This window comes from Anomaloglossus baeobatrachus, chromosome 6, assembly GCF_048569485.1.
Source record: "Anomaloglossus baeobatrachus isolate aAnoBae1 chromosome 6, aAnoBae1.hap1, whole genome shotgun sequence".
In the NCBI taxonomy this organism is placed as follows: Eukaryota; Metazoa; Chordata; class Amphibia; order Anura; family Aromobatidae; genus Anomaloglossus; species Anomaloglossus baeobatrachus.
Genome location: NC_134358.1, coordinates 182,466,309 through 182,493,499, shown reverse-complemented (window position 1 = coordinate 182,493,499; position 27,191 = coordinate 182,466,309).

Genomic DNA, 27,191 nt, shown 5'->3' with positions numbered 1-27,191 from the left:
GGGCCCCGCAGAGCCGCGTGTGTGGGCCCCGCAGAACCGCATGTGTGGGCCCCGCAGAGCCGTGTGTGTGGGCCCCGCAGAGCTGCGTGTGTGGGCCCCGGAGCCGCGTGTGTGGGCCCCGCAGAGCCGCATGTGTGGGCCCCGCAGAGCCACATGTGTGGGCCCCGCAGAGCCGCATGTATGGGCCCCGCAGAGCCGTGTGTGTGGGCCCCGCAGAGCCGCGTGTGTGGGCCCCGCAGAGCCGCTTGTGTGGGCCCCGCAGAGCCGCGTGTGTGGGCCCCGCAGAGCTGCGTGTGTGGGCCCCGGAGCCGCGTGTGTGGGCCCCGCAGAGCTGCATGTGTGGGCCCCGCAGAGCCGCATGTGTGGGCCCCGCAGAGCCGCATGTGTGGGCCCCGCAGAGCCGCATGTGTGGGCCCCGCAGAGCCGCATGTGTGGGCCCCGCAGAGCCGCGTGTGTGGGCCCCGCAGAGCCGCGTGTGTGGCCCGCAGAGCCGCGTGTGTGGCCCGCAAAGCCGCGTGTGTGGCCCGCAGAGCCGCGTGTGTGGGCCCCGCAGAGAAAGGTGTGTGTTTGTATGTATGTATGTATGCATGCAGCAGAGCAGTATGCGTGTCTGTCTATATGTATGTATGTATATATGCAGCAGAGCAGTATGCGTGTATGTATGTATGTATATATGCAGCAGAGCAGTATGTGTGTATGTATGTATGTATATATGCAGCAGAGCAGTATGCGTGTCTATATGTATGTATGTATATATGCAGCAGAGCAGTATGCGTGTCTGTATGTATGTATGTATATATGCAGCAGAGCAGTATGCGTGTCTATATGTATGCATGTATATATGCAGCAGAGCAGTATGCGTGTCTGTATGTATGTATGTATATATGCAGCAGAGCAGTATGCGTGTCTGTATGTATGTATGTATATATGCAGCAGAGCAGTATGCGTTTCTGTATGTATGTATGTATATATGCAGCAGAGCAGTATGCGTGTCTGTATGTATGTATGTATGTATATATGCAGCAGAGCAGTATGCGTGTCTGTATGTATGTATGTATATATGCAGCAGAGCAGTATGCGTGTCTGTATGTATGTATGTATATATGCAGCAGAGCAGTATGCGTGTCTGTATGTATGTATGTATATATGCAGCAGAGCAGTATGCGTGTCTGTATGTATGTATGTATATATGCAGCAGAGCAGTATGCGTGTCTGTATGTATATATATATGCAGCAGAGCAATATGCGTGTCTGTCTGTATGTATGCATGTATGTATGCAGCAGAGCAGTATGAGTGTCTGTATGTATGCATGCAGAACAGTATACGTGTCTGTATGTATGCATGTATGTATGCATGCAGAGCAGTATGCGTGTCTGTATGTATGCATGCAGAGCAGTATGTGTGTGTCTGTCTATATGTATGTATGCAGCAGAGTAGTATGTGTGTGTCTGTATGTATGCATGCAGCAGAGCAGTATATGTGTGTCTGTCTGTATGTATATATGCAGCAGAGCAGTGTGTGTGTGTGTGTCTGTCTATATGTATGTATGCAGCAGAGCAGTATGTGTGTGTCTGTCTATATGTATGTATGCATGCAGAGCAGTATGTGTGTGTCTGTCTATATGTATGTATGCATGCAGAGCAGTATGTGTGTGTCTGTATGTATGTAGCAGAGCAGTATGTGTGTGTCTGTATGTATGCATGCAGCAGAGCAGTATATGTGTGTCTGTCTGTATGTATATATGCAGCAGAGCAGTGTGTGTGTGTGTGTGTGTCTGTCTATATGTATGTATGCAGCAGAGCAGTATGTGTGTGTCTGTCTATATGTATGTATGCATGCAGAGCAGTATGTGTGTGTCTGTCTATATGTATGTATGCATGCAGAGCAGTATGCGTGTCTGTCTGTATGTATGTATGTATGCATGCAGAGCAGTATGTGTGTCTGTCTATATGTATGTATGCAGCAGAGCAGTATGTGTGTGTCTGTATGTATGCAAGCAGCAGAGCAGTATATGTGTGTCTGTCTGTATGTATATATGCAGCAGAGCAGTGTGTGTGTGTGTGTCTGTCTATATGTATGTATGCAGCAGAGCAGTATGTGTGTGTCAGTCTATATGTATGTATGAATGCAGAGCAGTATGTGTGTGTCTGTCTATATGTATGTATGCAGCAGAGCAGTATGTGTGTGTCTGTCTATATGTATGTATGCATGCAGAGCAGTATGTGTGTGTCTGTCTATTTGTATGTATGCATGCAGAGCAGTATGTGTGTGTCTGTATGTATGTAGCAGAGCAGTATGTGTGTGTCTGTCTATATGTATGTATGCAGCATAGCAGTGTGTGTCTCTGTATGTATGCATGTATGATGTGTATCTATGTATGTCAGTGTATATGACTGTATAGATTTGTCTGTTTATATGTATTTTTGTGAGTTTGTCTTTAAATATGTATATGTACGTGTATGTATCTGTGTATCTGTGTGTGTCTGCGTGTTTATGGGGCCCACTGGGACTCTTCCGCCCTGGGCCCACAAAAACCTGGAGCCGGCCCTGGTTATTAGGGATGATCGAAACCTCAAATATTCGGCTTCGCGAATATTTTCCAAATAGGTCGCCGCTATTCGATTATTCGCGAATATTCGATGCACAATGTAAGTCTATGAGAAACAGCTATTCAGAACTATTCGGGTTTCCCATAGACTTACCTTGCGCATCGAATATTCGAATAACGGCGACCTATTCAGAAAATATTTGCGAAGCCGAATATTTGAGGTATTCGATCATCTGTAATGGTTATACTTTGGCAGCTACATGTGAACTTCTCCTTAACAAGGTTCCTTATGAGATATAGACTTTGGAGAAAGTTATAACCACCCGGACGTCCATGCTTGGGTCACCTGAGTGTTACAATTTTACACACAATATAAATGTGGCCATAAATACGGCAGATGTGCTGATGACTTAATTTATTTTACTGCATTTTCAGTTAGCTACACATCTGACAATGAAAACATTTACAGCAAAATCTTTATCTGGCATGCCATGACTTTGAGGCAAAGGAAATCTTTCTTTAGCTATTGCCTATGAATGTTATTCCAATTCTCGAAGATCCATGAAAATGTGCCTTAAAATATTGTTCAATGTTGGAATAAAGTTTTACAAGACATGTTTAGTGCTTGGGCTTGTTATTCTCTTCATAGTTGCGTGCCCTTTAAGTGATTCCTTTATGATGTGCTGGTCCTTTGCATGGGATAGATAACAGTGCAGCTTCAGACAAGATTTTATAGTTGCAAATACTTCACATACCATTTTTGCAGTAAATAGTATAATAAATTAGCTGATCTACATGCATTGATCAGTTCTGGGAATGCAGTTCTGAAACAGCATAGCATGTAATAAACTAATTAAATATTGTGTCAGGCTCCATGGCTCAAATCATTACAGGAGATCAAGAATCTCTTAAAAAATCAAAACTTCATGCTTCTCCACTTCAAAGAATATATATGTGATATGATAGCTGAGGATATACAGTATATAAGATTGTGAGCCTCAATGCAAAATCTCTGGCACAGCCAGGAAATATCTTTAATAGTCGATACAAAATTAAATAAAAAACCAGCCTCACCTCGTAATTTTACCGATATTTAGAAAGGTAAGAAGGTGGAGGCTGGCAACTACCATCCGGGAAGTATGACATCAATAGCGTGCAAACCTTTTGAGGGCATTATAAGACATGACCTACAGAGATATACAGTTAGGTTCAGAAATATTTGGTCAGTGACCGAATCTTTGTGATTTGGTCTCTGCATGCCGCTGTTTTTGGTTTAAAATTAAACAGCTGAGATGGAATTGAAGTGGAGACTTTCAGGTTTTATTAAAGGGGTTGAACAAAAATGTCCTGTGAAACGTTTAGGAATTGCAACCTTTTTCTACAAAGCCTCCTCATTTCAGGGACTCAACAGTAATTGGATGAATTTACTATACCATAAATAAAAATGTTCAATTTTAGTTCTTCATACAGAATCCTTCACAAGCAATCACTGCTTGAAGTGTGTAAGCCATGGATGTCACCAAATGCTGAGTTTTATTCCTATGTGATGCTTTGCCGGGCCTTTCCGGAAGCTGACTTCAGTTTTTCCTTGTTTATGGGTCTTTCTGCCTTTAAGTTTTGTGTTAAGCATGTGCAATACATGCTCAATGAGATCTGGTGATTGACTTGGCCAGTGAAGAATATTCTACTTCTTTGTGTTAAAAAACTCCTGGATTGCTTTCGCACTATATTTTAGGTCATTGTCTATCTGTAGTGTTAAGTGTCATCAAATAAACCTTGCCTCATTTGCAGAAAGTATAGCCCTTTACTCATCAGAATTCATCTCCTTGCTTCTGTCTTTGGTGACATCATCAATAAACACTAGTGACACAGTGCCATTGGAAGCCATGCATGCTCGACCATCACATGGCCTCCAACATTTTTTGCAGAAGATGTAATGTGCTTTGGATCCTAAGTAGGGATGGGCGAACCCGAACTGTAAAGTTCAGGGTCCGTACCGAACACATGGTGTTCATGCACACGGCCCCGAACACGAGCTTTATGAGACGTTCATGTTACAGTTCGTGTTACAGTTGGTGTAACAGTTCGGGTCGAGGGTCTGTTAAAAAAAAGCACGTTATTAAAAAACATTATGATCATACTTACAGGTCCCGTGATGCATCCTGCAGACTCTGTCTCCCAGCGCTTCTGTGGTGACACGGGGGTCAGTGGGTGCTCTCGTCCGCTGATCAGGCCGCCTTTAGAAAGACAGCATGGCCCAGGGCTCATCCCAACTGAACGCCGACCTCCTTAACCGTGGCTGGAACACTACTCAGACAACACAGGGTGAGGGAATCACAATATTAAGACTTTATTGGATCCCCAAACAATTAGCGGCACATAACACATAACCAGCAAAACACACAAATGTAATAGGCAACAGAGTCTCACCCTTCCGCTGGCTCAACAGGGATTAGAATGTCCGTGCCTCAGAACTTCCAGGGGTACTTACTCCAATCCAGCAGCACCCCGCTTTCGGCCGGCACCCATCGAGAATGGAATAACGCCAGATTTAGGAAGCTGGCTGAGGTCTGCAAAGTCTGTAGCCAGGTGACCAAATTGTCACCTGGGTTTCTTCCTTAAGTAGTCTCTGGTATGATGATGTGATATAATCCTGGCAGCCGGAGTCGAAATCCCTAGACTGTGGTAAAGTCTCCAATCGGAATCGGAGTCCCTAGATTGAAGCCATGTAGCCAAGTGATCCTCTAGTCGGAGCCAAAGACCCTAGACTGAGTTCCTCAAGGCATCCTGGTCTGATCCCCTAGCCAGCTCCTAAGAGCTTAAGGCCCCGTCACACTAAGCAACATCACTAGCAACATCGCTGCTAACGAACAACTTTTGTGACGTTGCTAGCGATGTTGCTGTGTGTGACATCCAGCAACAACCTGGCCCCTGCTGTGAGGTCGTTGGTTGTTGCTGAATGTCCTGGGCCATTTTTCAGTTGTTGCTGTCCCGCTGTGAAGCACAGATCGCTGTGTGTGACAGCGAGACAGCAACAACTAAATGTGCAGGCAGCAGGAGCCGGCTTCTGCGGAGGCTGGTAACCACAGTAAACACCGGGTAACCAAGAAGCCCTGTCCTTGGTTACCCGATATTTACCTTTGATACCAGCCTCCGCCGCTCTCACTGTCAGTGCCAGCTCCTGCTCTGTGCACATTTAGCTGCAGCACACATCGGGTAATTAACCCGATGTGTGCTGTAGCTAGGAGAGCAAGGAGCCAGCACTAAGCATTGTGCGCTGCTCCCTGCTCTGTGCACATTTAGTTGCAGCACACATCGGGTAATTAACCCTGATGTGTGCTGTAACTAGGAGAGCAGGGAGCCAGCGCTCAGTGTGCGCTGCTCCCTGCTCTCTGCACTTGTAGCTGCGTGCGCTGGTAACCAAGGTAAATATCGGGTTGGTTAACCGATATTTAGCTTAGTTACCAAGCACAGCATCTTCCACGCGGCGCTGGGGGCTGGTCACTGGTTGCTGGTGAGCTCACCACCAACTCGTGTAGCCACGCTCCAGCGATCCCTGCCAGGTCAGGTTGCTGGTGGGATCGCTGGAGCGTCGCAGTGTGACATCTCACCAGCAACCTCCTAGCAACTTACCAGCGATCCCTATCGTTGTTGGGATCGCTGGTAAGTTACTTAGTATGACTGGACCTTTAGACTGGATCATGCAACACCCATCAACCCTGGTGACTCCAAGAAGTTCCCTTTTATAGCCATAGCCTTCCCTTAGGATATACTGTGCCCTTATCGGATTGGTTGTACAAGGTTGCTTCTCTTATTGGATGAATTTCAAGCTATATTCAAATATCCAGAGACAAGGGCGAGACAGGTAAGTTACATCATATCTAGCAATTCACTTAGTAATAGAATGGGAAGTTCACATAATTGAGTTATCTGGGTGTCTGGCCTTCTGTGGCCAAAACAATTACATGAGTCAACAAGAGTCTTGTAAAAACAATGAGGGCTTATCCCCCCTCTATAAACAAACTATCTTCATGTCTGGCTGAATTTTAAGAAATTTAACTCCTGCTAAGCACTGACAGAGTCCAGGTCGTCACACGAGCTTTCTGAGACGTTCATGTTACAGTTCGTGTTACAGTTGGTGTTACAGTTCGGGTCGAGGGTCTGTTAAAAAAAAGCACGTTATTAAAAAAACATTATGATCATACTTACAGGTCCCGCGACGCATCCTGCAGACTCTGTCTCCCAGCGCTTCTGCTTCCACATCCATCCGATCATTGCTGTTCCCCCCGGGAAGCACCTCTGGCTAAAAGGACCTGCCGTTACCGTGATGTCATACCCATGTGACCAGTCACGTATGAATGTTGTATTACCTCATTGACTACAGACTAGTCACATGAGTATGACGTCATCAAAGGTCCTGGTGCATCATGATGCGAGTGTCATCACATCACGGCACACAATCTCCCGGCAGTGGATCAGCTGCATGTATTTCTATGCAGCTGAGTCGCTCCTGTCCTGAGAGTGGGGTGATACAATGCAAGATGCAAGTGCAATCATCCCCGCGCTGTCAGCCTCTGCTTCATCGCTTTGTGCACAGGGATGTAGTAGAATTCACATGGCTCTCTGTGCTTCTCACTATGTATAGAAGAAGTGATGAAGCAGAGTTGACATTGCGCTTTGCTTCTCATTGTGTATAAACTGTGTCTGTGCACAGTGATGAAGCAGAGTTGACATTGCTGTCCCTGTGGATTACGTCGGACTAAGGATTTTTTAATAATAAAGATGGAGTCTCTAAATTTTTTTTGTTTGATTTCTAAGAAAAAATTTCTTTGTGTTTTTTTTTTTTTTACTGTTTCCTAGAAATTCATGGTGGCCATGTCTAATTTGGCGTGACACCATGAATTTCGGGCTTAGTACCATCTGAAAATACAAAGCTGGTATTAACCCTTTTACCCAGCGAGCCACCGCCATCAGGGCTGCTGGGTGAGCCGGGTAAAGCGCCTGGAAATGGCGCTAAGAAACAATGCACCATTTTCAGGGGCATCTGCGGGCTGCCAAGAATCCCAGACCCCAGCTGCCTGGCTTTACCTGTCTGGCGATCAACATACGATGGCAGCGCACGCATTTTTTTTAAAATTATTTTCTAAATAAAAAAAAATTAATGGGCTTCCCTGTATTTTGATTGCCAGCCAAGATAAAGCCATGCAGATGGGGGTGGCAGCCCCTAGCCGTCTGCTTTATCTGCGCTGAGAATCAAAAATACCGCGGAGCGCTTTGTGATTTTTTTTAATGATTTATTTATTTTTACAGTACTGTGATGTCAGGCTCTGTGCACAGTGATGAAGCAGAGTTGACATTGCTGTCCCTGTGGATTACGTCGGACTAAGGAATTTTTAATAATAAAGATGGAGTCTCTAAATTTTTTAATGATTTATTTATTTTTACAGTACTGTGATGTCAGGCAATCAAAATACAGGGAAGCCCATTTTTTTTTTAGTTATTTAAATAAATAATTAAAAAAAATATGCGTGGGCTCTCGCTGCATTTTCTATTGCTAGCAAGGGTAATCCAAGCAGCTACTGGCTGCTAACCCCCACTGCTCGGTGTTACTTTCACTGGAAATGGAAAATACAAGGAAGCCTTTTTTTTTTTGTTAAGTTTTTTGCCAAAAAAATAAAAAAAAATAAAAAATGACGTGGGCATTTGCCATACATTTGTATGCTATCCAGGTACAGCAGGCAGGTATGGGCTGCCTGCAACCCCCAGCTGCCTATTTTTACCCAGCTGGAAACTAAAAATATAGAGAAGCCCTTTTTTAACTATTTCATGAATTTCATGAAATAATAAAAAAAAAACCCCGACGTGGGCTTCGCACAATTTTTGTGTCCAGCCAGGTACAACTAGGCAGCTGGGGATTGGAATCCACAGCGCAGGTTGGCCCAAGTTTTTTGAGCCCCCCCGCTGCAAGTTGCAGTCCGCAGCCGCCCCAGAAAATGGCGCTTTCATAGAAGCGCCATCTTCTGGCGCTGTATCCAACTCTTCCAGCGGCCCTGGTGCCGGGTGGCATGCTGGGTAATAAGGGGTTAATACCATTTTGTTTTACTAGCTAGTATTAGGCCAGAGATTCTTAATGTCAGGCAAGTTTGACCCGGCCATTAAGAGTCTCCAATAAAGGGTTAAAAAAGTGACATCACACAGAGAAAAAAATACTTTATTAGAAATAAATACACAGACACACTCAGGAACTCCATGTTTACTACTCCCTCTCACCCCTCCATGATCCTGATCTTCTGTCTTCTTTCTCCTTCAACGCATGCAGCTCTGCAATATCAGACAGCACGGGATAAGAGGAAGAACGCTGCTGCTCCCCATGCAACCAACCCAGAAGCTGCGGGTTGGTAAGCGGTGACGTCACTGCTGCCACCGTTGCCATAGTAAACTGACGGGTGGGTTAGTATAGCAACGGTGATCTCCAATCACCTGATTACCGGCGCCGCTATTCATTAAGGGCTGTGGCAGCCAATCCCTGCATGTGGGCTAACTCTGTAAAGAGCCCCAACATGCAGGAACGGAGAGCCGAGCATGTGCCCAATCATCTCGCTGGTACACAGCACTCGCCGAATATACTGAGTACTGAGATGCTTGGACAAGCACCGCGTACCGGTGAGATGCACTTACAGGACCTAGCATGACATCATAGCTATGTGACCAGTCTGTAGCCAATGAGATAATACAACATTCACACATGACTGGTCACATGCTATGATGTCACGGAAAGTCCTTTGGTTACCGGGTGGCACAGAGATGATTGGACTCGGAGAAGGAGAAGCGGCGGGAGACAGAGTCTGCAGGATGCGTCACGGGACCTGTAAGTATAATGACAATGTTTATTATTAACTGTATTCTTTATTTTACAGCCCCCCGCCTCATCCCATAACTGTAAGGTCCAAGTTCAGTGTTCGGACGCAAGTTCGCATTATATCAGAACCCGAACGCGAACTTTACAAAACGTTTGGGTGAGTCTCCCAAACACCGAACATCGTGGGGTTTGCCCATCACTAATCATAACCCATTCCAAACCTCCTGCATACTTTCTGCTTCCCATCATCCTGTTACAAGTTGATCTTAGTTTTATCTGTCCATCCAATGCTTTTCCAAATCTGGGCTGACTTCTTTAAATGCTTTTTGACATAGTCTAATCTGGCCTTTCTATTTTTAAGGCTGATTAATGGTTTGCACCTTGTCATGAACCCTCTGCATTTGCACTCAGAAAGTCCTCTTTTTATGGTAGACTTAGCGACTGAAACACCTACTTTCTTGAGAGTGTTTTTCACTTGGGTGGATGTTGTGAAGGGGTTTTCCTTCACTAAGGAAAGGATTCTATGATCATCCACCACTATTATCTTCCTTGGACATCCAGGTCTCTTTGAGTTACCATGCTCTCCAGTGTGCCCATTTTTTTCAGAATATACCAAACTGTTGATTTGGTCCCTCTTAATATTTCTGCCATTTCTGATGGATTTTTTCTTCTTTTTTTCAGCCCAATGATGTTCTGCTTCTCCTCCAATGAAAACTCTTCTGACTGCATGTTGTGGGTTTACAACAACAGCTTCCAAATGCAAATACATCTGGAATCAGCTTTGGACTTGTCTTCTGTACGTCTATTGTCGGAGTGTCTTCTGTACGTCTATTGCTGGTTGTATTGCCATTCCTCTTGCCCATTTTAGCTAGGCCTCACACTGTCTGCATTTCCTTTCCTTGTTTGAGAGTCAAGAATTAAGAATGTTTTCAAAATTGATCCCAAAGTGGGAACACATTGTTTTCTGTATGTCTATTGCTGGCTGTATTGCCATTCCTCCTAACCCATTGTACCTAGGCCAAAAATTAAGAGGGGTTTCAAAATTGTGTTTGATGACCTCCTTCATACTGTTTTCAGGATATAAATACCAAGAAAATGATCTAGCTCACTGATTCCCATATTAAGCCACGTTTACAGGACGGTGCAAAGACACATGTAGATCGGCCACACAATCATATGGAGTATGGAAAGGGGGTATCCAGCATCCAAATCCGGACAAGTTATGAAAAATCCATTTTATTTAATCCATATTAAATTTCCATAGGCTAAAAAACAAATCTATAGTGATAGACAGGACATGTTTCGGACAAGATGTCCTTATTTTAAGTCTATTTAGACATACTGAATCACGTTTAAAAAGGGGGGAAACAGGAAATTATGTTGGTGAAACCAAACCATTCACGTGAACATGAATGAGAACACAGGGAAATAAGTCACTTAATATCTAATTCAAAGTAGGTATAACAAATCATTCTTAATTGAAGTCTCTCTTTCTAATTTTTGCAGCCCTTGCACTTAATGATAATGCTTTATGAGTCTAGGAGTCCCACTACCTAACAATTTTAACAAAATGTGTATGAGGCCCTCCTGTATGTTTAATATAGGGTATATCAATGTCCCTCTTTCTTCTAATCTTTGGTGGTTCTTGCATTGTCCCCAAAGACTTTGTGAGTTTCAGAGTCCCTCTTTCATAAATTAAACAGGATGTGTCTGACCATATCACATACACCACATGACCAGATAAGGTAGGAAAATGTTAAAATTTAACATTTACCAATAAATTAACATTTACCAGTGACTACTGGTGGATGCAGTTTTATTCCCCTTTTACTATGTCATCTAATGTAGCCATAGGGGAAATACGGTGAGAGATGGCCCGGTTAGTAAGGGGTGGAGGAGGCGTTTTTTTTTTCGCTTTTTAATTTTGCTTATATACAAGTCATTATACAGGAAACAATGTTTGTACATTTTTTTTATCTTTGGTTTAGTATGTTTTCTTATCAGTTCGTAAAAGTGGAGTATTTTCTGCACCAAATCTACAAGTCACAAATAAACAAGGTGTGCATGACACTTTAGGATTCTCATTGACTTTGCTGGCATCAGGATTCCCTTCAGGTTTTGTGACAAATCTCCACTCAAAGATGCATTTAAAAACGCAGCATGTGCATACAGCTTAGTGCTCTGATAACATTGTTCCCAGCGGTGACAACAGAGACAGAAATTCATCAAGGTGTCTTTCTCATGCTGATCCCATTCCATTTCAGTGCCTTAATTTCAGAGATTTTCCCACTGTCTGCAGCTCTCCTGGGAGGAATTCGTGCATAAAAATGCTCGCTTTTCCCGTTGATTTCCATTATACTTGCTACTTGAATTGACTCTGTCCGAGCATCTGATTGCTCGATTCGACTGCTGAGCATTCGAGAATTTAGGTGCTCGCTCATCACTACTAATAAGGTGTCAAGTGCATTGTCATGGCCAAACAGCTCACTGCAGCTTTCCAACTATTACTTTTGGACATATTAGCATGTTTGGATGGAAAACAATTTTGGACAAATGCAGCAACAGATTCAGACCCTAAAAATTGTATTTTTTTAGTGCTTTAGCCATGTATTTCAACCTCTGTACTTCTGTATTGTTAACAAGTTTTTCTTTTAATTTTGGACTTTATAAAAGATGTCAAAGAGTAAAATAAAGAAATAATTATTACTTGCCACCTTAACCTTCTGCTGCTCTAGTGCCACCACACATGTTCTGATGTTTATACATTCGGCACATGACCTCTGAGGTCAGAGATTGGCTTTAGTGGGATGATGGAGGGGAGGGGATCACTTTAAGAGCAGTGTGGACCACCAGAAAAGTGGGAAATTCAATGGATAATTTATGGTAATATCTTAATTTTAGAATATTCCCTTTTCTTGGGCAACCTTTCTTACATCCTGGAAAAATTCTTAAAGGCAGAGCCACTAAGCTCAGCACTGGGCAGGATAGTGATGTGCACTGCAATAGTGACGCCACCACTGCAGTCAGTAAACCAAGACAGATGCAGCAGCGAAGAGATATTGCTGGACCTGGGGACAGGGAGTATCATGCATTTATTGTTTTCAACATGTGCAAGTTCTTGCAATAAAAAGTATTCCTGGAATTCCCTTTTAAATGACAAATCATTTCAAAAGCCCTGAATCACATATATTAAGTTTCTGTAATTTTTGCATACTTTACAACACCATTAGTTTGGCACTGTATGACACCGTTGTGAAAAATGTTTGCCATGATTAAATTGATAATGTATGATCACTCTGTGTCACTATTTCTTGCACACACCTTTAAGACAGTTTTCATCTGTGTTTTTATTCTGACTCCATAACTAGTCTGCAAATGAGGGGCTTTTGAGACACCGTTTCTATGGCAATATGTATGAACCAGTACTCACATGAAGAACTTCGACAGATAGCTTCACTCAACTGCAGGCGGCACTTATGAAGCTTCCAGAATTGTATTCTTAAGCTGAACTCTTGTATTATGCACAATAGCAGTAGGTAAAAAGAAAATACTGAACCAGAATGCTACAAATATGAACCTAAGCTGAAGATGGATGGCAAACACTGACACAAGAGGAAGAAGGGAGGGGTACTTTACATTAGAGCTGAGCTACAGGGAGAGAGACAGGACAAACCTATGAAAGGTGCAAAGTGATTCCATAGCAGTATAACACCAACAATACAATGAGAATACAATGATAATACAGTACTGTATGGTTTCCAAGTCATGGGACATTACAGTTTTGGATGAGATTTTCTTCAGTAATTGGTCGCTGACTCAGTCTTTACCATCAGCGAGTTTCTGGTATCCTAAAAACACAAAATGAAAAACCAACAAAACATTTCAATGTTAAAAACGGCCAGCACACAGATTGCACACAAATTGCATCAGTGTATTGACTGTGATTTTTAGACTTATATACGTTATTTTAATCATTAACTTGAATCAACATCAGGCATGTATTTATAATTTGTTTTTTTGTAGACAAAATCTGCAAAAAAATAACAACATGGATTCATAAACAGCCCCATAGGCTATAATGAAGAAAAAACAGATAGAAAAGTTTTCATCTGACTGAGAGCTGTAATTTCTGTTTGTATGACATCAGCATTTGGACCATGTTTGCCTTATACAGTCAGGGCCAGAAATATTTGGATAGTGACACAAGTTTTGTTATTTTAGCTGTTTACAAAAACATGTTCAGAAATACAATTATATATATAATATGGGCTGAAAGTGCACACTCCCAGCTGCAATATGAGACTTTTCACATCCAAATCGGAGAAAGGGTTTAGGAATCATAGCTCTGTAATACATAGCCTCCTCTTTTTCAAGGGACCAAAAGTAATTGGACAAGGGACTCTAAGGGCTGCAATTAACTCTGAAGGCGTCTCCCTCGTTAACCTGTAATCAATGAAGTAGTTAAAAGGTCTGGGGTTGATTACAGGTGTGTGGTTTTGCATTTGGAAGCTGTTGCTGTGACCAGACAACATGCGGTCTAAGGAACTCTCAATTGAGGTGAAGCAGAACATCCTGAGGCTGAAAAAAAAGAAAACATCCATCAGAGAGATAGCAGACATGCTTGGAGTAGCAAAATCAACAGTCAGGTACATTCTGAGAAAAAAGGAATTGACTGGTGAGCTTGGGAACTCAAAAAGGCCTGGGCGTCCACGGATGACAACAGTGGTGGATGATCGCCGCATACTTTCTTTGGTGAAGAAGAACCCGTTCACAACATCAACTGAAGTCCAGAACACTCTCAGTGAAGTAGGTGTATCTGTCTCTAAGTCAACAGTAAAGAGAAGACTCCATGAAAGTAAATACAAAGCATTCACATCTAGATGCAAACCATTCATCAATTCCAAAAATAGACAGGCCAGAGTTAAATTTGCTGAAAAACACCTCATGAAGCCAGCTCAGTTCTGGAAAAGTATTCTATGGACAGATGAGACAAAGATCAACCTTTACCAGAATGATGGGAAGAAAAAAGTTTGGAGAAGAAAGGGAACGGCACATGATCCAAGGCACACCACATCTCCTGTAAAACATGGTGGAGGCAACGTGATGGCATGGGCATGCATGGCTTTCAATGGCACTGGGTCACTTGTGTTTATTGATGACATAACAGCAGACAAGAGTAGCCGGATGAATTCTGAAGTGTACAGGGATATACTTTCAGCCCAGATTCAGCCAAATGCCGCAAAGTTGATCGGACGGCGCTTCATAGTACAGATGGACAATGACCCCAAGCATACAGCCAAAGCTACCCAGGAGTTCATGAGTGCAAAAAAGTGGAACATTCTGCAATGGCCAAGTCAATCACCAGATCTTAACCCAATTGAGCATGCATTTCACTTGCTCAAATCCAGACTTAAGACGGAAAGACCCACAAACAAGCAAGACCTGAAGGCTGCGGCTGTAAAGGCCTGGCAAAGCATTAAGAAGGAGGAAACCCAGCGTTTGGTGATATCCATGGGTTCCAGACTTAAGGCAGTGATTGCCTCCAAAGGATTCGCAACAAAATATTGAAAATAAAATTATTTTGTTTGGGTTTGGTTTATTTGTCCAATTACTTTTGACCCCCTAAAATGTGGAGTGTTTGTAAAGAAATGTGTACAATTCCTACAATTTCTATCAGATATTTTTGTTCAAACCTTCAAATTAAACGTTACAATCTGCACTTGAATTCTGTTGTAGAGGTTTCATTTCAAATCCAATGTGGTGGCATGCAGAGCCCAACTCGCGAAAATTGTGTCACTGTCCAAATATTTCTGGACCTAAAGGTCCAGTCACACATAACGAGATCGTGAACGAGATCGCTACTACGTCACACTTTCTGGATCGTTTATGAGTTGTTGTTGAAATCGCATGTTGGGTGTCACACATAACGAGTTTATGAACGAGCATGCGTCCCGTATAACGATCTTTCAAATCGCTGGGACCCTGTCACACAGCTACTATGTTAACGATTCCAATCCCATTAGGGGCGTAGTAAAATGCAGTGAGTCACGTAGGCGTGCATTTGTGTCGCCTTTTCCGCTTTTATTGGCGGCCAATACTGCGTTCTGATTGGGCGGCCGGGCGGGCGTCGCTTTTTCCACCCCCTCCGCTCTGATTGATAAGGACCCTGTCATGTTAACGATTCCAATCCCATTATGCAGTGAGTCACGTAGGCGTGCATTTGCGTCGCCTTTTCCATACCCCCCTCCGCTTTCTTTGGCGGCCAATACTGCGTTCTGATTGGGCGGCCGGGCGGGCGTCGCCTTTTCCACCCCCTCCGCTCTGATTGATAAGGACCCTGTCACACAGCTACTATGTTAACGATTCCAATCCCATTATGGAGTCACATTTGCGTCGCCTTTTGCATACCCCCCCTCCGCTTTCATTGGCGGCCAATACTGCGTTCTGATTGGGCATGCAGGGGGCGTATCTAGCGGTTAAATTTTGGATCGCGTCCACCCTTTGTCACTTCTTTTGCGCTTTGCTTTGAGATAGAACCTGCGTCTCCACCCTGATTCCTTCGTCCATTGTACCCGGTCGCTTTGTTGGTGTGTTTTTCGGATCGAAGCCGCAGTTGCACCTGGAGTATCCTTGCAGTGCTCTCGAGTGTCGGTGAGATCGTATTTGCGATTCCGCTTGGATTCTACATTGATATACACTTCTTTGAAAAGGTAGGTCTTTTTTCTTGTTGGGGGGGGGGTGGGCTTTTTTTTGAATAATGTTCTTGCTGTTAAGATATATGTTAATATTTATTATGTGAGTTGATTGCTGTTAGATATATGTTAATATTTATTATGTGATTTAATTAAAGTTGCTGGCTTTTATCTGAGCGTGTATAATGCCTTTTAAAGAGGGGTCTCTCCATAGTGCTGTTTGTAATGTGTCCTATCCTAGCATTGCTGGCTCTTTTGTCTCTCATTAAATAAAATACAGAAATGTGGCACTCCTTCTATAGTCGCTGGTGCTTGGATAGGGTCCCACCCCAGATCAAAAAATGAAAAAAATCCAGCACTCAAAGCATTTAACTGAAATTGTTTTATATTTTATTCATGGATCTCTGTAATTATTAAAGACGTTTCGGTCATCCGACCTTCATCAGTTTACACAGAAAAGGTTCTGTAGAAATATATGAAAAAGCTGGACCAGAGGAAAAAGCTGCCTGTCCCGGTCTGCAGTCAATGTCACATACTGTCTACAGAACCTTTTCTGTGTAAACTGATGAAGGTCGGATGACCGAAACGTCTTTAATAATTACACAGATCCATGAATAAAATATAAAACAATTTCAGTTGAATGCTTTGAGTGCTGGATTTTTTTCATCTTTTGTCTCTCAGCTACAGCCGCCATTTTGTGTTTCTGCCACACATAGGGGGCGGCCATTTTAGTCTCTGCCACACCATAACCAAAAATTGTGATCGGTTTATTGCAACTTCTTTTATGTTTACATATAAATTTTTTATTCTTTATTTCAGATGGCTTATTATAACAAAGAAGACTTTGTGCGTGAGCTGCTGGATTTGTATAAATCACTGCCCTGCTTGTGGAGAATCAAATCCACAGAATATTCAGACAGAATAAAAAAACAAGCCGCCTATGCCCAACTGGTGGAGCTTTTTAAAAAACACAGTGGAGGCGAGGCGGTGGATGTCAAAGTAGTAAAAAAGAAGATACAAGGCTTGAGGACTGTATATAAGAAAGAAGCAAATAAGGTGGACAAATCAAAAAAGTCAGGGGCCGGCACTGACCAGGTATATGTTTCTCCCTTGTGGTATTTCAATCTCCTGGAATTCACAAGGGACCAGGAGCTACCACGATTGATGGAAAGCTCCTACCAAAGAAACGTAGACCTGGAAGCAGACATTGAAAACGATGACATCCCGATCGATGACAACACCTCCGCTGTTGTAGATGTAAGTACCTTATTTGCTTCACGTTACATAGTATTCAAACTTTTTATGTACATGCCATTGAGGAACACAAAATAGTAACTTATTGTTACCATGATTTATTGTGCAGTTTGGAAATGTTATCCCTTCCAGTTCAGATAAGTACACTCCAATACAATTTTGTCACACTTTAATTAAATTTACTAACTATTAATGTATGACTTTTAATTAACATTTATTTTTCTGTTCCCGCAGAACCCTCAGACAGATATGGTGAATGAGAACCCCACCACATCGAGCGAGCCTATTGTGGAGGATGAGGCACCTGCACCCTCTGGTGAAATGCGGCGAAGACAGTTACACAAAAAGAAGGCCAACACCCCTGTGACATCGGCTGAATTTTATTCTTTGGCAACCCAACTGCTATCACAGCCAAAAAGCACTCCAGTGGATAGCTTTGCCGCATTTGCATCGGACAGACTCTGCAAATTGGATTCCACACAGAGGGAGCAAGCCGAAAGACTGATGTTGGAAGTCCTAAGAAAGGCAGGCCGAGGAGAACTTGATGACAATGACACGATATGCAAGTTAAACCAGCCCCATCATTCTTCGACATGGATTCCTCGCCAGCCCCTGCAAAGTACACCAAACAGGATGCATCCACCACGCTTGCAGCTTGACCACCCCCCACAGTATCCCCCCCCACAGTTTCCCCCCCAACATTATCCCAGGTATTCAAATGATTCATTTTTAAGCCAACTGTCATCTCCCACCCGGCCAGAATATGTCAACCAATATGAAGACGGCCACTAAATTTTGTTATTGTTGTTGTTTTGTTATTTGAGATTAATTTTAATTGATTGTTATATTTTCATTGTAATAATAAATTTATGTTGGTTCAATCTTGCTGCCTGCGTTACTTAATTCAGCATATGGTTGTGATGCCCTGGCAAAACACGGTAGTTACAGAGATTGTACCATACTCCACCCTCATTGGCATACCACCACACAACCCACACACTCATGTACAGCAAACAACCAGTAAAGCCTAGTCACCCCCTCGTGGATAATGGGATTGGTGCATCTATACAGATGCCTACATGTAATATGATGTTTGCGATTGGTGAGTTTGTGAGTGGTGATAGCTGTTAACTTGCTTTATGCAATGAGACATACCAAACAGCAGATATCAATTTCAAATTTTTTATAACACATGTATAATTGTATATGTATACAATAACAAACAAAAAAAAAAAAACGTTAGTTGCTGCTGCCCTCCCCTTGGCCAGCCACATAACGGGCCAGCAGCGCCGCATGCCGCTCCACTCTGGCCATCAGCCTCCTGTGGGCCGACATAATCCTTCTTTGGGAGGACATTATTTCGGCCAAAGTGGGTATGCCTATGGAGGGAATGGTAAAATTAATAAATCATAATTTTTATTTCTGCTTATTATTACAAAGTAGGAGATTCATGACTTACGGTTATCCCCCTCGTCCGATACAGACTCGCTTATGGAGCCTGGACTAGCATCTATGATAACAAAAAACACTTTATAGTACTCAACAGCTTTTTGTTTTGTACTTTATATGGCGTTAATGTTATATTAAAAAATTACCGGGGGGAGATCCGGCCAGTGGCCCCTGTGGGTGGTACTCCTCCTCCTCCTCCTCCTCCTCCTCTGGTGGCTGTAGATCCACCGGGGGCTCGGGCACATGCTCTCCCTCCTCTGCGGCCCCTGGCTCCTCTGGGGGTTCTTAAGAAAATATAAAGTTTAATGTGGTTGCGTTATGATACATATAGGATTGTGGGGGGTACATTGAAATATATGGCGGACTACGTAGCCTACCTTATACAAGGACTATGGGGGTGAATTTGAACACATTGTGGACTATGTGGTGCAGTATAATATATGGAGAACTCTATGGAGAACTAGATATGAGGGGGGACAAAAATACAAGCAGGAGATGGAATTTTTTTGTGCTGAGGGAAAAAGACCCACTACCCACAGCACCCGGCTTTGCCATGCTCTCTCTGATATGGGAAAAGCTGGGTGGTGAGGGAATGATGTTTTGCCAAGCATGGCGAAGCTGGGTGCCAAGGACAAGAGGTATATCAGAACATATGAAAACTGTGTGCTGATAGAGGATTGTCAGTTCATGGGAAATCTTGGTGTAGAGAGCCTACTGTCTGCGTAATTTCCCTGTGTCCCGAGTGTCAGTGTAATTAGCCCGTACCACAAGTGTCGGTGTATCTATCGATCTATGCAATAGATCTCTATATATAGATCTGTTACATATTATATATATATATATATATATATATAATCTATATATATATTATATATATATATATATAATCTATCTATCGTTCAATGCAATAGATCTCTATATATATATCTATTACATATTATATATATATAATCTATCTATCGATCTATTACATAGATCGATATATTATATAAATACTTTTAATGATTTAAAAGAAAACAAAAAATATATATATATATAATAAATATATATACATTAAAATATATATATTTATTATTTAAATATTATCTGAATATATTTATTTTTATAATTATATATATATATAATTAATATATTATATATTTTCATAATTATATATAGATATATATTATATATATATATTATATGTATATATTTATTTTTATTATTATATATATCTAAATATATTTTTAGAATTTTATCTATATATCTATATATATATATATATATATTTTATATGTATTATATATATATATATATAATCTATCGATCTATAAAATAGATTATATATATATAATTTTAATTAAGTAAAAGGATATATATATCATAAATATATACATTTAAATCTATATATTTATTATATATGTATATTTTCTTATATTTATATTTATATATAATTAATATTAATTATATATATATTTAATTTAAAAATATATATATAGATATATATATATATTATTTATATATGTATTATATATTTATATATTTATTTTTATAATAAATATATATATATATATATATATATATATATATATATTCACAAGGTAGAGATGAACAGGTCGCACTCCAATGGTCAAATAAAGAATTTCTTTTATTCCACGATCACATCAGGGTACAGGTAGTGAGGGAGGATGAGGGTGTGCCACGTCGGACGACGGCAGCCGTTTCGCAAGTAACCTTGCTTCTACGGGTCCAGATAGATATAGATAGATATATATATATATAAATAGATATATATTTAAGAACACCATTATACGTTGCCAAGGCACACTCATCTGCGCCTACCTTGGTTTTGTAACTCTGCTTGTATGGCAGAGATCCGGGCACTGGAGCGGTACCGCAGATCCGCTAATTTTTTGCGGATCTGGGCGCAGGTGCGCTCCAAATTAAATCTCCTCCTCAACCCACGTTGGATCCTGCGCAATACCGCTTTCTTATGGAGAAGTGGATGCTCTTGCGCCTCACGGCAATCATAATCGCGAGCATCCACTTCTCTAATTAGGTAACGGACCTCCGCCTCTCCCCAAGCTGTTGCCCTCCTGCGTGCCGCCATTGTTCGCTGGTGTGTCTACGTAGCAAACGCAGTTGCGTCACCCGCGGTAACGCCTCTTCACATCTGATTTGACGGATAGCGTCACGTGAACGCTAGCTCCAATCAGATTGGGGTGGACGTTGTTGATCCTGCTCCAGCCAATGGCCGCCGATATTACATCTTCGGCCATGGCTGGATTGTTGATTTGTGAAATATTACAAATGCTATGTTTGAAGGTGAAAGTGCGACGCACTTTTAACAAATCAGAATGATCTTTGCTGCAGAAATGAGATCGCGCCATGACGCAAATGCTGTGTCAAGGGGTCGTGGTATCACACACTGCGAGCGCACATACAATTATAAAAAATCGAAAAAGAGATGTCGTTTGAAGGTTTCGGGGACGCACAAACGTCCCCGTTTAAAAACCCCAAATGAAAATATATAAGGCTTCATATTCATAATTTGTGTGTTTTTTTTTTTTATTGCATTGGTACATGGAAATCAAAATTGTACAAGAGCCCTAAATGATGTATTCATCATACAGCTGGACGCCAAATTGAGGAAGTAAATAAACCTTTGCAGGGTTTTACCTAAAGAAAAGCAATGTTGAAGTTAAAAGTGAACATTTTACTTTTAAACCCAAAAACAAATTTTAGTCATACCATTGAGCATTTCTACTATGGTATCAAGATAAAATTCACCATAAAATATATTGTGCAATTTCTTCTTAGTGCACCCATATGTAATATGTGGTTGAAATCAACTGGTTTGGCACATATTTTGGCACGCTGTTGTTCGCTACGCTCACTCTCAATGTGCGATCCGGAGCAGGAGGCCCAATGATAGCGGTGATGACACCCGGTGCCGGGCCGGACTAGTCTGGGGGTCGTAAGTGGTTGCCGGAGTCATGGCTTCAGTGGGGGTGATTGTAGTTTATATTCGTGACGCCACCTTAAACCGCCGCTGCTGTATGGGGCCTCCGGGGGTGATGTAACGGCAGCAATGGTGGTACTGCTCCCCACAGTAGCCCTTAATAGTGAATGAATGACAAACAAATCTTGTGGAAACTTAAAACAAATGTTTATTAAAGTAATCATTTTGCAAAAATGACATTTTAGTATAAATGTGATGAACATAACAATACAAGTAACCATATATTTTAAAATTAAGAAGGGAAGTTTCTAAAAAAAATCAATACAAGAAAATAAAACTCAGCATAATAAATGTGCTCAATACAAGTTTATCTAATGCTGCCACGTAATTGCACCAGGACCATTAAAATATTGGCAGTACTTTTCTCGACAGGCCTTCGCATCATCGGTATTTCTGCCGGGCGCCAATGGTTGAAGTCCTGCGATTGCGGGATCTTCAGAATGCCATTCGCCAAGCACCACTTCGCCATTTAAGTCATCAGAGTCTACAAAGCCTGTTGGACAGTACGTAATAGCATCTCGCCGTCGAAGAAAGTTGTGAAGGGCGCAACAGGCCAAAACAACTGCGTCTATTGATGGTAGACTCAGGTTAATTGGTGTGTGGAAAACGCGGAAGCGATTTGCCATTATCCCAAAGGCATTTTCCACAACCCTGCGTGCCCTTGATAATCTGTAATTGAACCTTTGTCTTTCCGCCGTTAGACTTTTCTGTGGGAATGGTTTCATGAGATTGGGATGAAGTGGGAAGGCTTCATCGCCCACAAATACAAAGTTAAGGTTTGCGGTAGTGTCAGAGTTGGGGGGCAAATGCAGTTCACCATTTTGCAAACGTTCACCAAAGCCTGTGTGTTCTAAAACCCCACCGTCAGAAACCCTGCCATTCATGCCAACATCAACAGCAATAAATTCGTAATTGGCATTCACAAGGGCCATTAGGATGATGCTGAAATAGCCCTTATAGTTATAAAAATAGGAGCCGCTGTTCAGTGGTTGAGTGATCCGCACATGTTTCCCGTCCAAAGCACCACCACAGTTTGGGAACTGCCAAAGGTGTTCAAAATCGGTGGCAATCTTCTGCCATTCCTCCACAGTTTTGGGGAACTCAATGTAGTTACGCAGACTGTGGAAAATTGCTCTACATGTCTCCGGAATAAGAACGCTGAGCAGGGACCTTGAAATTGCAGAAGAAAAATGTAAGTCTTGCAGGGAGCGTCCGGTGGCCAGGAAACGCAGCGTGACTGCCAATCTTTCATCTGCCGGGATGGCAGCACGCATCGCTGTATTCTTGCGCTGAATAATTGGCGTAACTCTTTCGAGTAAAAGGCTAAATGATTCTTCTGACATCCGCAGAAAATTGCGGAAATCCTGAGGATTATTTTCCTGCAGCTCTCTTAGCAGTTGCATGTGGGAGTATTTGTACCTCTTCTGCAGCCACTCTCTGGTCCACATGCGGCGCTTTCGTTTGGAACGCCTCTGTTCCACTTCACGTAGCCGACCGGCCTCAAACATCAATGCAGCACCCAGCACAACACGCTGCATGTCGTTCATGTTGTCCACACTGCAAAAAAACATGTAAAGATGAGAAAAGTTGCTATAAACCAATCACATTTTTTGGGGGGGTGTAAAAGAGACACTAAAATGGCCGCCCCCATAGAAGTGCACCACTTCTAACTGTGTCAGAGAAACAAATGGCGGCTGTAACTGTGTCAGAGAAACAAAATGGCGGCTGTAACTGTGTCAGAGAAACAAAATGGCGGCTGGAACTGTGTCAGAGAAACAAAATGGCGGCTGTAACTGTGTCAGAGAAACAAAATGGCGGCTGTAACTGTGTCAGAGAAACAAAATGGCGGCTGTAACTGTGTCAGAGAAACAAAATGGCGGCTGTAGCAGAGAGACAAAATAACCAGCAATACTAGATAAGGACACATAAAAGGACGATGGACGCACAAAAGGCAATATGTATACAGATAACAACCAACCACTTTCATGATCCGCAAAAATAATTACTATCTATAAACACAAATACTTTCCATACTATAACAAAAACATGGAACAAGTAACATAGACTTTACGAAAATGACTTACCACGTCCAGAAAATGCAGCCGTCTATGCTATCTATTAATAATCGCAGTTTCGATCCTCACAGCGACACGCTCGGGAACGAATGAGGGATATACAAGTGCAGATGCGGCTTTGATTCGAAAACCAAGCAAGCGGGAACAAAGCACGAATGAATCTGTAATACAGCGACACGCTCGGGAACGAATGAGGGAAGATGCAGCTTTGATCCGAAAACCAAGCAAGCGGGAACAAAGCACGAATGAATCTGGGTGTAGTCACAGGTTTGCTCCTAGAAGACTCAAAAGGGAACAAAGCATGAAGCGATACCCAATCAGAGCGCAATAGTGTTCTCATTGCTAACCAATCGTTGCAGAGAGGGGGCGCGGAAATGGCGACGTAACTACACACTATTGTTCTCAGCGCCAACCAATGGGCGCAGAAGGGGCGTGGAAACGGGGACGCAACAACACGCCTTCGTGCATCTCATCTAGGTCGTCAACGAAATCGTAAATAGGGTGTCAAACATACAGATTCATGCAGCCCAGCAGGACTCCAACGAGCCAAAAATGGCCCAAGCTGTTCGGCATCGATCAGCGATTTCGCAGCAGGGGGTGAATCGTTGGTACGTGTCAAACATGACGAGATCGCAATTGGAGTCGTTCTTGCGTCACAGAAACTGTGACGTAGTAACGATCTCGTTGTACGATCTCGTTATGTGTGAAGTGGCCTTAAGAGTGTGCTGTCCATATTAGGGTACATGCACATGATGCGCTTTACTTGTGTATTTGACTTTGCGTATTTTTGCTGCGTTAAAAACTCAGAATTTTATAGTACAAGCAAAGTGGGTGTGATTAATAGAAATCTCCTGTCTTCCACTGTGCTTCTTTTTTATGCTGCGTAAACTCAGCCACAGCATGTTAATATCTATTGCGTGTACATTGAGTTTTCTGTGTAGAATTTCCCCATAGACTTGCATTAGATGTGGAAACGCCGAAGGTAAAAAATGAACATGCATTTTTGGTGAATTTGCACTGCAGAAACGCATCAAATACGTATGTAATCCACACTTAACTATGTCAATACCAGGAAGATTAAAAAACAAAACAGTTTTATTTATAGGATGACCCATGTAGCTTAAAAAAATGAGATAAAAATGCAGCGTCAAAAACGCAATGAAAAAAATGCAAGTAAACTAAGGTGTGAAAATGGTGCAGAAATTCTGCAGCGTTAAAAACTCAACTGATCCTGATCGAGTTATTGTTTGGGTCAATGGTTCTTAAACTTGATCATTCATTTATACAGTCATATGAAAAAGTTTGGGCACCCCTATTAATGTTAACCTTTTTTCTTTATAACAATTTGGGTTTTTGCAACAGCTATTTCAGTTTCATATATCTAATAACTGATGGACTCAGTAATTTTTCTGGATTGAAATGAGGTTTATTGTACTAACAGAAAATGTGCAATCCGCATTTAAACAAAATTTGACAGGTGCAAAAGTATGGGCACCCTTATCAATTTCTTGATTTGAACACTCCTAACTCCTTTTTACTGATTTACTGAAGCACTAAATTGGTTTTGTAACCTCATTGAGCTTTGAACGTCATAGGCAGGTGTATCCAATCATGAGAAAAGGTATTTAAGGTGGCCACTTGCAAGTTGTTCTCCTATTTGAATCTCCTATGAAGAGTGGCATCATGGGCTCCTCAAAACAACTCTCAAATGATCTGAAAACAAAGATTATTCAATATAGTTGTTCAAGGGAAGGATACAAAAAGTTGTCTCAGAGATTTAAACTGTCAGTTTCCACTGTGAGGAACATAGTAAGGAAATGGAAGAACACAGGTACAGTTCTTGTTAAGCCCAGAAGTGGCAGGCCAAGAAAAAAATCAGAAAGGCAGAGAAGAAGAATGGTGAGAACAGTCAAGGACAATCCACAGACCACCTCCAAAGACCTGCAGCATCATCTTGCTGCAGATGGTGTCAATGTGCATCGGTCAACAATACAGCGCACTTTGCACAAGGAGAAGCTGTAAGGGAGAGAGATGCGAAAGAAGCCGTTTCTGCAAGCACGCCACAAACAGAGTCGCCTGAGGTATGCAAAAGCACATTTGGACAAGCCATTTACATTTTGGAAGAAGGTCCTGTGGACTGATGAAACAAAGATGGAGTTGTTTGGTCATACAAAAAGGCGTTATGCATGGAGGCAAAAAAACACGGTATTCCAAGAAAAGCACTTGCTACCCACAGTAAAATTTGGTGGAGGTTCCATCATGCTTTGGGGCTGTGTGGCCAATGCCGGCACCGGGAATCTTGTTAAAGTTGAGGGTCGCATGGATTCAACTCAGTATCAGCAGATTCTTGACAATATTGTTCAAGAGTCAGTGACGAAGTTGAAGTTACGCAGGGGATGGATATTTCAGCAAGACAATGATCCAAAACACCGCTCCAAATCTACTCAGGCATTCATGCAGAGGAACAATTACAATGTTCTGGAATGGCCATCCCAGTCCCCAGACCTGAATATCATTGAACATCTGTGGGATGATTTGAAGAGTGCTGTCCATGCTCGGCGACCATCAAACCTAACTGAACTGGAATTGTTTTGTAAAGAGGAATGGTCAAATATACCTTCATCCAGGATCCAGGAACTCATTAAAAGCTACAGGAAGCGACTAGAGGCTGTTATTTTTGCAAAAGGAGGATCTACAAAATATCAATGTCACTTTTATGTTGAGGTGCCCATACTTTTGCACCTGTCAAATTTTGTTTAAATGCGGATTGCACATTTTCTGTTGGTACAATAAACCTCATTTCAATCCAGAAATATTACGTCCATCAGTTATTAGATATATGAAACTGAAATAGCTGTTGCAAAAACCCACATTGTTATAAAGAAAAAAGGTTAACATTAATAGGGGTGCCCAAACTTTTTCATATGACTGCATACAAATAAGAATATCATTATTGTATTTAATATATTTGTCCGATCCCTGATGCCTTTTAGGTTTCACCAGTGTAATTCCCATGCGGTCTTCTAATCCTGACACAGTTCTATTGTGAAATATTCATGCACTCAGCAAATGCATTAATGCTAGTGTGATAAATTTACAAGAGATGCAGCTAGTTATCTCATACATTAACGTTAGACTGATGGTCTTTGGAGTATAAGGGACTGACCATGCATCCATTATTTACACAGGCTGTTATACGTCAGCTTCAGACCCATTTTCCTTTTCATTTGAGCCAATGGGAATAAGTAAATATTGACCTTCCAAAGTGAATTATTGATTAGAACGTTTTAGGTGAACTGGCCTTATAGAAAT